Here is a 14,445-nt window from a genome sequence, read left to right as displayed (position 1 = left end):
CGCCATCTTAGGACCGCCCCTGCAATGTTGAGTTTTAAGTCAGCTTTTTCACTCTCCTCTTTCACCCTCATCAAGAGGCTCTTAAGTTCTTCTTTACTTCTTGCCATTAGAGTGGTACATCTGCATATATGAGGTTGCTATTTCTCCCAGCAATCTTGATTCTGGTATTACTGACATCATTAAATAACATCCTCTGTGGAAATGTATGATAAATCCCTATACCTGCCCAAAATAATGCACACAGTTGTGACATATACAAAGCACCCTGTACAAAACTGGAGAAATTGCCTCAAAAAGTAAGCAGAGTAAAATTGGCAGCTTTCACCATTTTTATTAGCATTTAAATGTTAATCAAATTTACATTAAATAAGTCTACTTATGTTATCATCTTTTCCAGTTTCACATACTTTGAATTCCTGAAAACACACAAGAAAACATATCTTCTAATGTGTTTGCCAGTCTTTCATTCAACCACAAAGCACACAGCAGAAGCTTCACAAATGTTTCTAAAACAAATGAGTTTAACATCGTAAAGGAATTATATTCCAATAAAAATAAAAGAATAAGGCATGTTATACTATGCAAGCATCCATTGATTATGAAAAGAAAAGGGAGAATGACTTTGTTCAGAGCCCTTTGACAGAACAGATGCTGTCCACCCCCAACTTCTCTTGACAGCTAGGATTTGCCTCACTCAGCCTTCCTAAAGGGTTTTCTGATGACTGACTCACATAGCCTGGCCCCATTTTCTCCCACTGCTTCTTTCTGAAACCAGGTTCCCACTGGGAGAACTTGCTCTCTCTGCTGCCCCAAACAGGACCATTTTTGCAAAGATTTGTCTCTTATGTGGTAGTCCAGCACAGCTTGTAGTGGGGTGTATAAGACTATATATACACCCCCACCCTCATGTTCAGGGTGGATGTGGGCCTGCAGATGGCGAGGGCCCTGCCTCCACCTCTCCAGCCCACCCAGCAATCACCCCCTTCTTGCCCTGGGGGCCCAGGATTAGATATTGTACAAAAGTTTCTAAAGCCCTTCTTTTCTATGCACTTTTTTATTTAAGGGGGTGGGATCCCAGGTGGGAACCCCCCCCACAATAAAGTCTGTCAATGTTTGGAAAAAAAAAAAAAAAAGACTATATATTTCTGGAGTTTATTGTAAGAAATCTCAGTTTCTCATAAATCTAGCCTTTACTAGTAATAAAGTTATTGCTTTATCATAAATAAATAAATTAGTTTTATCATGAATAAATAAAAGAAATGAGCTTACATTCATAGATGTCTCATGTTGAGACATGGTCCTCAAATGCTGGTTAATATTGAGGCCATTTATATAAGACACAACTTGTCCAATGTGTTTTTGGAAGTCACATACAACATGAAACCATATTTAAATTCATGAAAATGTCCAATGAGAAATAAAAACACTGAAGAAAAGACATGCACACAAGGACAAAATGGCAGAGACTGCTATTTGTCAGTCAATAACTATTTTCTCCTTCTTCATTAGAAAAGTCACCAATTTTTTCCCTGAGTACAGGGATCACCAAAATAAAAGACTACATTTCCAAGCTTCTCCTGGAGCACACTGTGGCCATATGACAAAGTTCTGACCCAAGTAATATAAGTGTAAGTTCAGTTCAGTTCAGTTAGGTTGCTCAGTCATGTCCAACTCTTTGCGACCCCATGGAGTGCAGCATGCCAGGCTTCCCTGTCCATCACCAACTCCCAGAGCTTGCTCAGACTCATGCCCATTGAGTCAGTGATGCCATCCAACTATCTTATTCTCTGTCATCCTCTTCTACTCCTGCCTTCAGTCTTTCCCAGCATCAGGGTCTTTTCCAAAGAGTCAGTTCTTCACATTAGGTAGCCAAAATATTGGAGTTTCAGCTTCAGCATCAGTCCTTCCAATGAATATTCAGGACTGACTTCCTTTAGGATTGACTGGTTTGGTCTCATTGCAGTCCAAGGGACTCTCAAGAGTCTTCTCCAACACCACAGTTCAAAAGCACCAATTCTTCAGCACTCAGCTTTCTTTATAGTCCAACTCTCACATCCATACATGACTACTAGAAAATCTATAGGTTTGACTACACAAACCTCTGTTGGCAAAGTAATGTCTCTGCTTTTCAATATACTGTCTAGGTTGGTCAAAGCTTTTCTTCCAAGGAGCAAGCGTCTTTTAATTTCATGGCTGCAATCACCATCTGCAGTGATTTTGGAGCTCCAATATATAAAGTCTGTCACTGTTTCCGTTGTTTCCCCATCTAGTTGCCATGAAGTGATGGAACCAGATGCCATGATCTTAGTTTTCTGAATGTTGAGCTTTAAGCCAACTCTTTCACTCTCTTCTTTCACTTTCATCAAGAGGCTCTTTAGTTCCTCTTCACTTTCTGCCATAAGGGTGGTGTCATCTGCATATCTGAGGTTATTGATATATCTCCCGGCAATCTTGATTCCAGCTTGTGCTTCTTCCAGCCCAGCGTTTCTCATGATGTACTCTGCATATAAGTTAAATAAGCAGGGTGACAATATACAGCCTTGATGTACTTCTTTTCCTATTTGGAACCAGTCTGTTGGTCCATGTCCAGTTCTAACTATTGCTTCCTGACCAGCATACAGGTTTCTCAAGAGGCAGGTCAGGTGGTCTGGTATTCCCATCTCTTTCAGAATTTTCCACAGTTTATTGTGATCCACACAGCTAAAGGCTCTAGAATAGTCATTAAAGCAAAAATAGATGTTTTTCTGGGACTCTCTTGCTTTTTCGATGATCCAGTGGATGTTGGCAATTTGATCTCTGGTTCCTCTGCCTTTTCTAAAACCAGCTTGAACATCTGGAAGTTCATGGTTCACGTATTGCTGAAGCCTGGCTTGGAGAATTTTTAGCATTATTTCACTAGCATGTGAGATGAGTGCAATAAATGGAAGTGTTTTGTGTTATTTCTGGGAAATGTCCTTAAAGGGAGGGCTATGCTCTTTACCCTTTCATCCATCTGCTGGAAGGAATGCAGATGTAATAGCTAGAGCACAAGCAGACATCTTAGACCACAGCATAGAAGTCACACACTGGGGACAATGTGACAGCAAAACAGAGGGGTGCTGGGTCCCTGATGATTTGTGAAACTTCCCTACCAGACCTAGAATAACACCCCGGAACTTGTGGAACATAAGAAACAAAGTCAGTAAGTCATTCTTATTTGAGGTGTTCTTATTTTCAGCAGAATTTAATCCTAATCACTACAAATGGTTAAAGAAATGGAGTTACTTTTGCTTGAAGCAGACTGAGGCTTTAAGACATGTCTCAGTTTTTTAAATCTTCAAAAAGCTAACACCTGAGGATATGCATAGACGTGTTATATGATGTTTTTGCAGGCAGAAGTAAAGTCCCTATGTAGAATTTATGGAGAGACAGATTTGAACTCAGCATAAGAAAAGCTTCTCCAATAAAGGAATGGTCATTTTAAGTTACCCCACAGGCAACCATTCACTGAACTCTGACAGGTATGGTCTGAATGCAATGGATTCAGGTGACTAAAGCACAGTCCTAAGCTTCAAAAGGCTATTCTAGACCACTGTTTGTCAAAATAACTGAGACAAAAGACCTTTATAAAAAAAATTCAACCTAAAATATTGTATAACATCCCTTATATGCAGAATCTTAAAAAAAAATGATACAAATGAACTTATTTACAAAACAGAAACAGACTCACAGACTTAGAGAATGAACTTAATGGTTGCAGGGGTGAAGGATGGGGGGAAGAAGGGATAGTTAGGGAATTTGGGATCAAGAAGTACACACTGCTGTATTTTAAATGGATAACCAACAAGGACCTACGGTATAGCACAGGGAACTCTGCTCAGTGTTATGTGATAGGCTGAATGGGAAGGGAGTATGCGGAAAAACAGATACATGTATATGTATAACTGAGTCCCTTTGATGACACATGAGACTATCACAACATTGTTAATTGGCTATACTCCAACATAAAAGAAAAAGTTAAAAAAAAAGAGAGAGAATATCCAACCTATTGAGGACTGATATTTTGTAAAATACAATAAAAATGAATTCTTAGAAAAATGAAATCAAGAGACATAAAAATTAAGCCTCCAATTTTTACTATAAAACAAACGTAAAATTATTTTCAAAGGCACAACGAAGTTCAGTTTCTATGTTGACCCCTCATTGTTGGGTGACACTGGTGTATAGACAACATCAGTCACAGAACATACTTTGAGAAATAATGGTCTAGACAAATGCAAGTTGAGGGCCATTCTATAAAATAACTGGCCTGTACTTTTCAAAAGTGTCCATGTCATGAAAGACAAAGAAAGTTGAAGAGCTATTTTAGATAAAGGGAAATGAAAGAGACGTGACAAGTAAATGCAAAGCTTGACTCTGGATTAAATCCTAGATTACAAATAAATAAATAATAACCATGAAGAACAGTATTGAGACAATTGGTGAAATCTGAATATGGACCAGATGTTAGATCAATACTTTGTAATGTCAACTGAAAAAAACACATAATCAAAAAATTGAGAATTGTGTTTTATTCAGTGGTCTTGCTGCTGCTGCTGCTGCTGCTAAGTCGCTTCAGTCGTGTCCGACTCTGTGCGACCCCATAGACGGCAGCCCACCAGGCTCCCCCGTCCCTGGGACTCTCCCGGCAAGAACACTGAAGTGGGTTGCCATTTCTTTCTCCAATGCATGAAAAGTGAAATGAAGTTGCCCAGTCGTGTCCGACTCTTAGCGACCCCATGGACTGCAGCCAACCAGACTCCCCCGACCCTGGGATTCTCCCGGCAAGAACACTGAAGTGGGTTGCCATTTCTTTCTCCAATGCGTGAAAAGTGAAAGTGAAGTCGCTCAGTCGTGTCCGACTCTTAGCGACCCCAGGGACTGCAGCCTACCAGGCTCCTCTGTCCATGGGATTTTCCAGGCAAGAATACTGGAGTGGGTTGCCTTTGCCTTCTCCGTCAGTGGTCTTACTGAGGACTAAAGCCCAAGAGACAGCCTCTTGGAATATCAAAAGATTCCCATTAAGTAAAGAAAACCATACATCTCAAGTAATGAATTTGGTGCTTTTCTAAGTATGGAAAGATTCAAGAGTCTCGGCTCATTGAAATCAAGCCTTTGATAAGCATCTCAACTCACTAAGGCTGGTGTCCTGTTTATCTCCTTCCTGAGTTCCCCTCGGGGTGCACAGCTGCACAGAGGGCAGCCATGGAGGCCGATGATGGTGGGATGGTGGTAATGCAACATTCTTTATTTACTGAAGGGGCAGACCACATTCTTTGTCCACAGGAAATTTCCTGAATTTGAATAAGATGATAATTTGACCACTTTTAAAAGATGGTTATTATAAAAGAATGTCCTTGTTCTTAGGAGATGCTAACTCACAGATGTAGGGTAAAGGATCACAGTGTCTGAAACTTCTGAAATGCTTCAGTAAAAAATCAGAATTGGAGAGAGAGAGAGCTGGATGGCAAACGTGGCAAGCTGCTAACAACTGATATATCTAGGGGAAGGGCATTCTAGAATTAGCTGACTTACTGTTGCAACTTTTTTGGATAGGCTTTTTTTTTCTTCCAGAGTTAACAAACCACCCATATATACAACTAACTGCAATGTGTGATCCTGAATTGGCTCTTTAACCTAGCAAAAGTGTATTAGTGGGATAATTGACAAAATTTGAAGATTAGTTAATAAAATTATATTAATGTTGACTTCCTGATTTTACTAACTCTGCTTAAGGTGTTAACATTTGAGGAAGCTAGGTGAAAGGCATATACTATTTTTGCAAGTTTTTTGCAAAGCTGAAATGATTTCAAATGGAAAGGTTGAGAAATTTTAGTAAAATTAGTAAAATCTCACAGTCTAAACTTTAGAGTTTTTTCTCCAGGCTCTAGGAGGGGGGGAAAAAAATCGTATAACTGGAGAAAGACAGAGCCAAAGTCCTAACACCCAGACCCCAGAACTTTCCTCTACCCCATAATCAGAGATTCTTTGTCACTGTTCTTGAATTTAGGTGGAAATGTTTCCTGCATGTTACAAACACTGGCGTGTGCATGCAGGTAACTGAAAGTGAACGTTGCTCTGTCAAGTCCGACTGTTTGCGACCCCGTGGACTATACAGTCCATGGAATTCTCCAGGCCAGAATTCTAGAGTGGGTAGCTGTTCCCTTCTCCAGGGGATCTTCCCAACCCAGGGATCAAACCCAGATCTCCCACATTGCAGGCAGATTCTTTACCAGCTGAACCACCAGGGAAGCAGGTAACTGAAGTGACATTTAAATGCTTATAGAACCTTCATAACATCAGTTAGCTTTCCTCCCCAGTGTAGATTATCTAATATTGTTTGATTTCCACATAATTTACCAGCAGTTCCCAAACTGGTCTGCACATTAGAATCACCTGAAGATCTTTCAAAAATTTCAAAGCCTAGATCGCACTCCAGAAGAATGAAATCGCAATCACTGGAGATGAGACCCAGGAATCATTCTTTTCTGAAGCTCTTAGGTGATTTCAATATTGAAGACAAGAGCCTGGAAACTACTGTGATTTTCACTTCAGTCCTGTCCCTGGAAGCATATGTGTGAGTGCTAAGTCATTTCAGTTGTGTTTGACTCCTTGCAATCCTGTGGACTATAGCCTGCCAGGCTCCTCTGTCCATGGGATGCTCCAGACAAGAATACTGGAGTAGGTAAACATGCCTTCATCCAGGGGAATCTCCCAGACCCAGGAATCAAACCCACATCTCTTATGTCCCCTGCATTGGCAGGCAGGTTCTTTACCACTAATGCCCAGATGATATCCACTTCAATCCTATCACTGGATAAAAGTCTACTAAGAAATACAGAAGAGGTCCCTTCCAGGGAAACAATTTCTAAGACCCTGAGGTTCTATGACTCTGCAGCTTTAATGTTTGCAAATAATTCATTCTTTCAATGTTGTCAAATTCCCAGAAAATTACAACAAATACTACATATTTTTCTGATTTTACATTTAATATAATTAAATATATGAAAGTGCTCAGTCGTGTCCGACTCTTTGCGACCCTATGGACTGTAGACTACCAGGCTCCTCCCTCCATGGGATTCTCCAGGCAAGAATACTGGAGTGGGTTGCCATTTCCTTCTCCAGGGGATCTTCCTGACTCAGGGATTGAACCTGGGTCTCCTGCATTGCAGGCAGACGCTTTAACCTCTGAGCCACCAGGGAAGCCCTATAATTAAATATAAACCTATACAAATGATGACCAGAATATTATTTTCCAACAAATATTTCTCTGGAAGAATTCTTACAACATATAACCAAAAAACAAATTCAAATATAGCAAAGTTTTATAAAGTCTCTGTGTCTTCCTAATTATCAAATTAAAATCCAAGTATTTATTTGTAGTCTTAAAAATAGCCCCAAATATGTAAATAAGCCAAGAAGAATTACATCTGAGGACACTTCAAACTAATAAAATTTCTTCCCAAAGTTTAAGATCAATAGAACAATTGATGTATGAAGTATGGCCACATACTTATAAAAGGTTATTTTTTAACATTTAATTTTTGAAAACTTCAAAAAAATCCCCCCAAATTAATTATAACAAATAAAAGGTCTTTATAATCTTGACCTCAAATAGGATATGTAAACCACCATTATTAAATGGTTTTTAGAATATAATAAATATTGATAAAATATGGGTTATGCAATATTGGTCTCCTTCATGAGAAGAAAAGGCAACAATGAAAAAAAGTTTTTTTAGGTTTTAATTCCAGAAGACAGTTTTTTTCGAAAGACACAAGATAACTAATGGTCTTCCCTCCGAACCTGTTTTAGGCACAAGCTTACGCATAAACACATATTCCTTCCAAAACTCTGAACTTTCAGTTAGAGGCTATATAAATTGGTGCACATAAAGATACATTGAAAATTGCAAGGGCTTGGAACTTTCATGTGCTAATAAGGTCCTGGATTAACCACCTCAGGGAAAGAAACCCCTTCAGTGGGAAGGGGGCTCCTTCCTCTCCCTGGGCTCTTTCAGCCTCCAGGGCCCGTCCACTCTTAGGCCCTGAAACTGGATTGATGGGCAAGCTGAACTACCTCTAAATCACCAAAGCCATTGAACATGAACGAAGGTCACTCTGGTCATTCTGCTGCTGCTAAGTCACTTCAGTCGTGTCCAACTCTGTGCGACCCCATAGACGGCAGCCCACCAGCTCTCCTGTCCCTGGGATTCTTGAGGCAAGAACACTGGAGTGGGTTGCCATTTCCTTCTCCAGTGCAAAGTGAAAAGTGAAAGTGAAGTCACTCAGTCGTGTCTGACTCTTCGCGACCCCACAGACTGCAGCCTACCCATGGGATTTTCCAGGCAAGAGCACTGGAGTGGGGTGCCATTGCCTTCTCCGACTCTGGTCATTAACTGCCTTCAAATTGTTGTCCTTAAAAGATTAGCCTCTATTTTATCTTTAATATAATTTTTTTGAAAATTAATCCTGTTTTAAAACTGGAGCCCATTATACAGAGTGAAGTAAGCCAGAAAGATTAACACCAATACAGTATACTAACGCATATATATGGGATTTAAAAGATGGTAATGATAACCCTATATGCAGGACAGAAAAAGAGACACAGATGTATAGAATAGACTTTTGGACTCTGTGGGAGAAGGCGAGGGTGGGATGATCTGAGAGAATAGCATTGAAACATGTATATTATCAAGTGTGAAACAGATCACCAGCCCAGGTTGGATGCATGAGACAAGTGCTCAGGGCTGGTGCACTGGAAAGACCCAGAGGGATGGGATGGGGAGGGAAGTGGGAGAGGGTATCAGGATGGGGAACACATGTAAATCCATGGCTGATTCATGTCAATGTATGGCAAAAACCACTACAATATTGTAAAGTAATTAGCCTCCAACTAATAAAAATAAATGAAAGAAAAGAAAATTAATCCTGTTTTAAGAAAATCACCTCCAAATTTTAATTAGTAATACAACAGACTTCCTTAGAGAAAAGATTAATAGTTTGGGATTACAAGGGAAGAGGAGAATTTATTTGAAATACCAAATAAGTGCCATGAAGATGGTGGCCATGAAACCTTAAGATGGCTAACAATGATACTACAACTTTCAGCATCCCTCTAAGCTTTCTCTAACGATTAAGGAGGTGCACTGGAAATACAGTAGTGGAAAAGTCAATACAACAGTAGAAAAATGGTAGAGTACTTAGAGAGGAAAGAACTTAATTAAAACTCAGATCATCCAGGCAAAAGTAATAATGAAACAATACACTATGCTACTTCTTATCTAATCAGTGAGTGCATGTGCTAAATCACTTCAGTTGTGTCCAACTCTTTGTGACCCTATGGACTGTAACCCGCCAGACTCTCTGTCCATGGGATTCTCCAGGCATGAACACTGGTTGCCGTGCCCTCCTCCAGGGCATCTTCCTGACCCAGGGGTCAAACCCACATCTCTAAAGTCTCCTGCATTGGCAGGTGGGCTTTTTACCACTAGCACCACCTGGGAAGCCCCTCTCTTCATATCAGAGATTGTCAAATTTATGTCCTGGTCTTCCTGTTCCCCAAAATACTTACTTTCCTTTACTAACAACTGTAAGATGGAAAATGTCTGTTGGGATGCACAAAGTATTTTCATAAACACTATTATTATTTAAGGAAGGTATTAAAAAGCTAAAGAATTGGACAAGGGACATTTACTGCAGTCTGAACAGATGCTTTTGCCCCATAACCTTCTATTTCACTCTGTTAAAGGGAGGAAGTCAGGACATCTTTACTCGTGAGTCAGAAACTTTCTTCAGGGTTAGAAACACTCTCTGCAGTGCTCAGAAACCGCTCTAGGAAGATTGCCTTGTTGCCTAATGAGCCCTAGAAAACCTGACTTTCTGCAAACATGGTTTTCTTTTCCCCAAGATCAATTCTTGACTCTCAATGAAACAGAGATGTGTATGTGTTTTCAGAGATGAAACACATCAAAGGAAACAAGAAATAAATACAGGATTAGGACTGAGTTTTAGTCAGGGAAAAAGTTAAAAATACAAATTCTAAGATACCTTACTCAATGCTAGAGAACAAGAAGGAAAAAATGCTTCAATACTACCATTAAAAATGTTTAAAACATCAAGGGACAAGGCAAATATGTCTCAAAAAGGAAATAATCTGTAAAATATCACTATTCGAATAAGGAAATATTTATGAAGTAACAATCCCAAGAAAAGAAAGGATAAAGTTCAAAAGTAAAGCAAACTTAGATCACTTTAACAAATGTAGTGTAACAGTGGACAGCACAATGGGTAAAGTCACATGGAACAAAACAAAAACAGAATGGCATAGGCTGAACACATGTTTCTTACTCCATACGCAGGGACTCTAAAGTGAGGATAAGGATTTAATTAAAGGGCACATATTCTCATATCACTAAAAAAGAGCATTTTAAATGGACTAAAATTTAAAAGTAACATTTTAATACAATGGTTCACAGGAAGTGGCAAAGAATACTAATGTATGGAATTTTATTTTTTTCTCCCTTATTTTTAAACACTCAGACAAGGAAACTTTAAAATTAGAACTTTAAAATCACATGGAAAATAAATTATTCATTTAAAAATTTCAAGAATTGTAAAATGAAAAATTTTTTTTGCAAGCAAATAGGATTTATTAAGAAGGAAAGTACAAAGCTCTCAACATGGACACTGACAGGGGGTAAGCAGTCCCTTAAAATGAAATATTTTAACACTTTAATTGAAAGATATATTTTCATAATCCGGGACAATCTTAGGAAACATACTCATCACTAAGGATACAACAAAAGGAGGAGGAATTCCCTGATGGTCCAGTGGTTAGGACTCGACACTTTCACTGCTGTGAGCCTGGGTTTCATCCTGGTTGGGGAACTAATATGCCACAAATTGTGTGACATGGCCAAAAAAAACCAGAGGGAAGAAAATTTGCACAGCAAAAGTCGTATCTATTGCTTATAGTAGATTGTAAACAAATTATAAACAAAACTTATTTTTAAAATTAATTAAAAAAAAAAAAAAAACCTTGTTTACAGGCAGGCAGAGCTTGGAAGGCAACTGGAACAGTGAGCCTGTAAGAACAGTCAAGGGCTGGCTGACCAAGCTGGTACACGGTGCATCATCCAGACTATGACTAATATCAATTAAAATACAAAATAAATTTGTGAAAATTATAGACATCTGTAAACATGAAATGTTTTATTTTGGGGGGCTCCAAAATCACTGCAGATGGTGACTGCAGCCATGAAATTAAAAGACACTTGATCCTTGGAAGAAAAGTTATGACTAACCTAGACAGCATATTAAAAAGCCTCTGTTTTTCACTTTGACAACAAAGGTCAATCTAGTCAAAGCTATGGTTTTTCCAGTAGTCATGTATGGATGTGAGAGTTGGATTACAAAGAAAGCCGAGCGCTGAAGAATTGATGCTTTTGAACTGTGGTGTTGGAGAAGACTCTTGAGAGTCCCTTGGACTACAAGGAGATCAAGCCAGTCAATCCTAAAGGAAATCAGTACTGAATATTCACTGGAAAGACTGAAGCTGAAGCTGAAGCACCAATACTTTGGCCACCTGATGTGAAGAACTGAGTCATTGGAAAAGACCCTGATGCTGGGAAAGACTGAAGGCAGGAGGAGAAGGGAACAACAGAGGATGAGATGGTTGGATGGTATCACTGACTCGATGGACTTGAGTTTGAGCAAGCTCTGGGAGTTGGTAATGGACAGGAAAGCCTGGTGTGCTGCAGTCCATGGGGCTGCAAAGAGTCAGACACAACTGCGCAACTGAAATGAACTGAACTGAAACATGAAATGTAAGTGTTTTTCTACATAATTCTAATAGGAAATATTTGGAGGGAAATCCTAAATTTCTAAAATGTAATAAGAGGTTTTATTGATTTTGCTTTGTTTTTGTCTCAATAAACAGGTTGGTAGTGCTGGCAACCATAGTCCAAATTTTTCAATTTGGTGTCTTCACCACTTGCTGCTACTGCTTGCTGTGGCTCAGTTCTTGAATTCTTTAAGTATGGTTACTAATTCATAATAACTATACAATCATAAAAGAGAATGAAATAATGCCATTTGTAGCAATATGGAAGGGCCTAGAGATTGTCATACTGAGTGAAGTTAGTTAGATAAACACAAATGATGTCACTTATATGTGGAATCTAAATAAATGATACAAATGAACTTATTTATAAAACAGAAACAGACTAACAGACATAGAAAACAAACTTATGGTTACCAGGGGTTACGTGCACAGAGGGATAAATTGGGAGGTTGAGACTGACATATACCCACTACTATACATAAAATAGATAACTAATAAGGACCTACTGTACAGTGCAGGGAACTCTACTCAACACTCTGTAATGGCCTATATAGGAAAAGAAGCTAAAAAAGAGTGGATATATAGAATTGATTCACTTTGCTGTACACCTAAAATTAACACAATGTTGTAAATTAATTATACTCCAATAAAAAAATTTTAATGGAAAACAACAAATAAATTATAGCAGCACTATTTATAATAGTCAAGCAATCTAAGTGTCCATAAACAAATGAATCAATAATGAAGATGTGGCATATATGTAGCTATATGTATATATGTGTGTGTGTTTATATATATATAACAATGGAATATTACTCAGTCATAAAAAAGAATGAAATATTGCCATCGGCAGCAACATGGATGAACCAAGAGAGTATCATACTAAGTGAAACAAATCAGAGAAAGATAACTATATAACTCATATGTGGAATCTAAAAAATAATACAAATAAACTTATTTACAAAACAGAAACAGACATAGAAGACAAACATGGTTATCAAAGGGGAATAGAGGAATGGAGGGATAACTCAGGAATATGGGATTAACAGATACATAACACTATATATAAAACAGATAACAACAAGGATTTACTGTACAGCACAGGGAATTATATTCAGTATCTTGTGAAAACCTATAATGAAAAAGAATTTGAAAAAGTGTGTGTGTGTGTGTATATATATATATATATATATATATATAAATCAGTTTGCTATATACTTGAAACTAACACAATACTGTAAATCAACTATAGTTCAATACAAAGTTTTAAAAACTAAAAGCTGGAAAAAATTGCCATTTATTAGATCTAAGTTGTTGGATTTTCATTAACTAATTGATTAATTAAAACAGTATGAAAAGACTGAAGTCCTGCTAATGATATTGTGTTAAAGAAAAAACAAAAGGCAAAGAAAAGATCTGATTTCCTTCAAATCTCATACCTTGAAAACAAGCTGTCATTATAGTCTTCCATTTTATCATCCACAGGAACTCTGCATTTTACTGAATACACCTTAGTCTCTCAATTCCAACAAAACAAATGCATTAAAGTATCAAGTTGACGTACTTGGTTAAGGGTAAAGATGATCTACTCCAGCAGCTTTTTCAGGAGACACAAATCTTGCATGAAAATTATAAAAGTCATCATCTAACTGCTTCTTTTTCAATTTCTTCTTTATTTACTGTACAGCTATAAAAGAGAAAGTAAACTTTAGGCACTAACCAGAACTAGACTTGTCAATGTGCTTAGTCGCTCAGTTGTGTCCGACTCTTTACAACCCCATGGACTATAGCCCACCAGGCTCCTCTGTTCATGGGATTCTCCAGGCAAGAATATTGGAGTGGGTTGCGATGCCCTTCTCCAGGGGATCTTCCCGACCCAGAGATTGAACCCATGTGTCCTGCATTGCAGGCAGTTTCTTTACCATTGAGCCAGCAGGAAAGCCCAGACTTGTCAATATTTCTCCCTAAAAGAACACATTTTGGCCGTCCCTGGTGGCTCAGTGGTAAAGAATTCATCTGCCAATGCAGGAGACATGGATTCCATCCCTGGCCCAGCAAGATCCCACGTGCTGCGGAGCAACTAAGTGCATGAGCCACAACTATTGCGCCTGTGCTCCTGAGCCCAGAATCTGCAACTGCTGAGCCCGTGTGCTCCAACCAGTGAATCCCACGCACCCTGAGGCCCGTGCTCGGCAGCAGGAGGAGCCACCACAATGAGATGCCCACGTGCAGGAACTAGAGAAAACCCACACACAGCAACGAGCACCCAAACTGGCCAAAGAATAAATAAATAAATATTTAAACACACATACATTTCTCATCACCTTTTATTAGCTTGACTATCAAAAAAAGTCACATTATTGTGAATTCTTTCTTTTTATTTTTCATGTGAAAAACAGACTTGCTCTTAGATTTATGGTAATACAAGTACATTCAATTAGCATGAAAAAATGCTATTGTAAACAAATCTTGGTTTAAAAAAAAAAAAAAGAGCCATCTCTCAAAAAGATCTTTTACCACTACTTCTAAACTTATAAATTTCAGTTTTTTTCAGTGAGAGTCAAATATTATAGAGGACTATTG

At 38.5% G+C, this 14,445-nt stretch overlaps 1 protein-coding gene and 1 non-coding gene across 5 annotated transcripts in view; both read right to left on the bottom strand.

Moving 5' to 3' along the window:
- Positions 1-311: 311 nt before the first annotated feature.
- The window catches only part of NUCB2 (nucleobindin 2), a 60,657-nt gene continuing 46,523 nt past the window's right edge, over positions 312-14,445 (bottom strand). The window contains exons 15-16 of one of the 4 annotated variants that reach the window (XM_070473439.1): positions 13,302-13,549; positions 312-2,865 (exon numbers count right to left, since the gene is read on the bottom strand). The gene's annotated coding sequence lies outside the window, so the exon portion shown is untranslated. Of the gene's footprint in view, positions 13,550-14,445 lie in introns of all 4 variants that reach the window. The other 3 variants (XM_070473441.1, XM_070473440.1, XM_020904691.2) reach the window with 3 other exon arrangements.
- Positions 7,149-7,221, bottom strand: TRNAC-GCA (transfer RNA cysteine (anticodon GCA)). The gene has a single exon. It is a non-coding gene; the product is annotated as a tRNA-Cys (tRNA).

This window comes from Odocoileus virginianus, chromosome 10 (genome assembly GCF_023699985.2).
Source record: "Odocoileus virginianus isolate 20LAN1187 ecotype Illinois chromosome 10, Ovbor_1.2, whole genome shotgun sequence".
NCBI lineage: Eukaryota > Metazoa > Chordata > Mammalia > Artiodactyla > Cervidae > Odocoileus > Odocoileus virginianus.
This window is presented reverse-complemented; position numbering and strand designations above follow the sequence as displayed.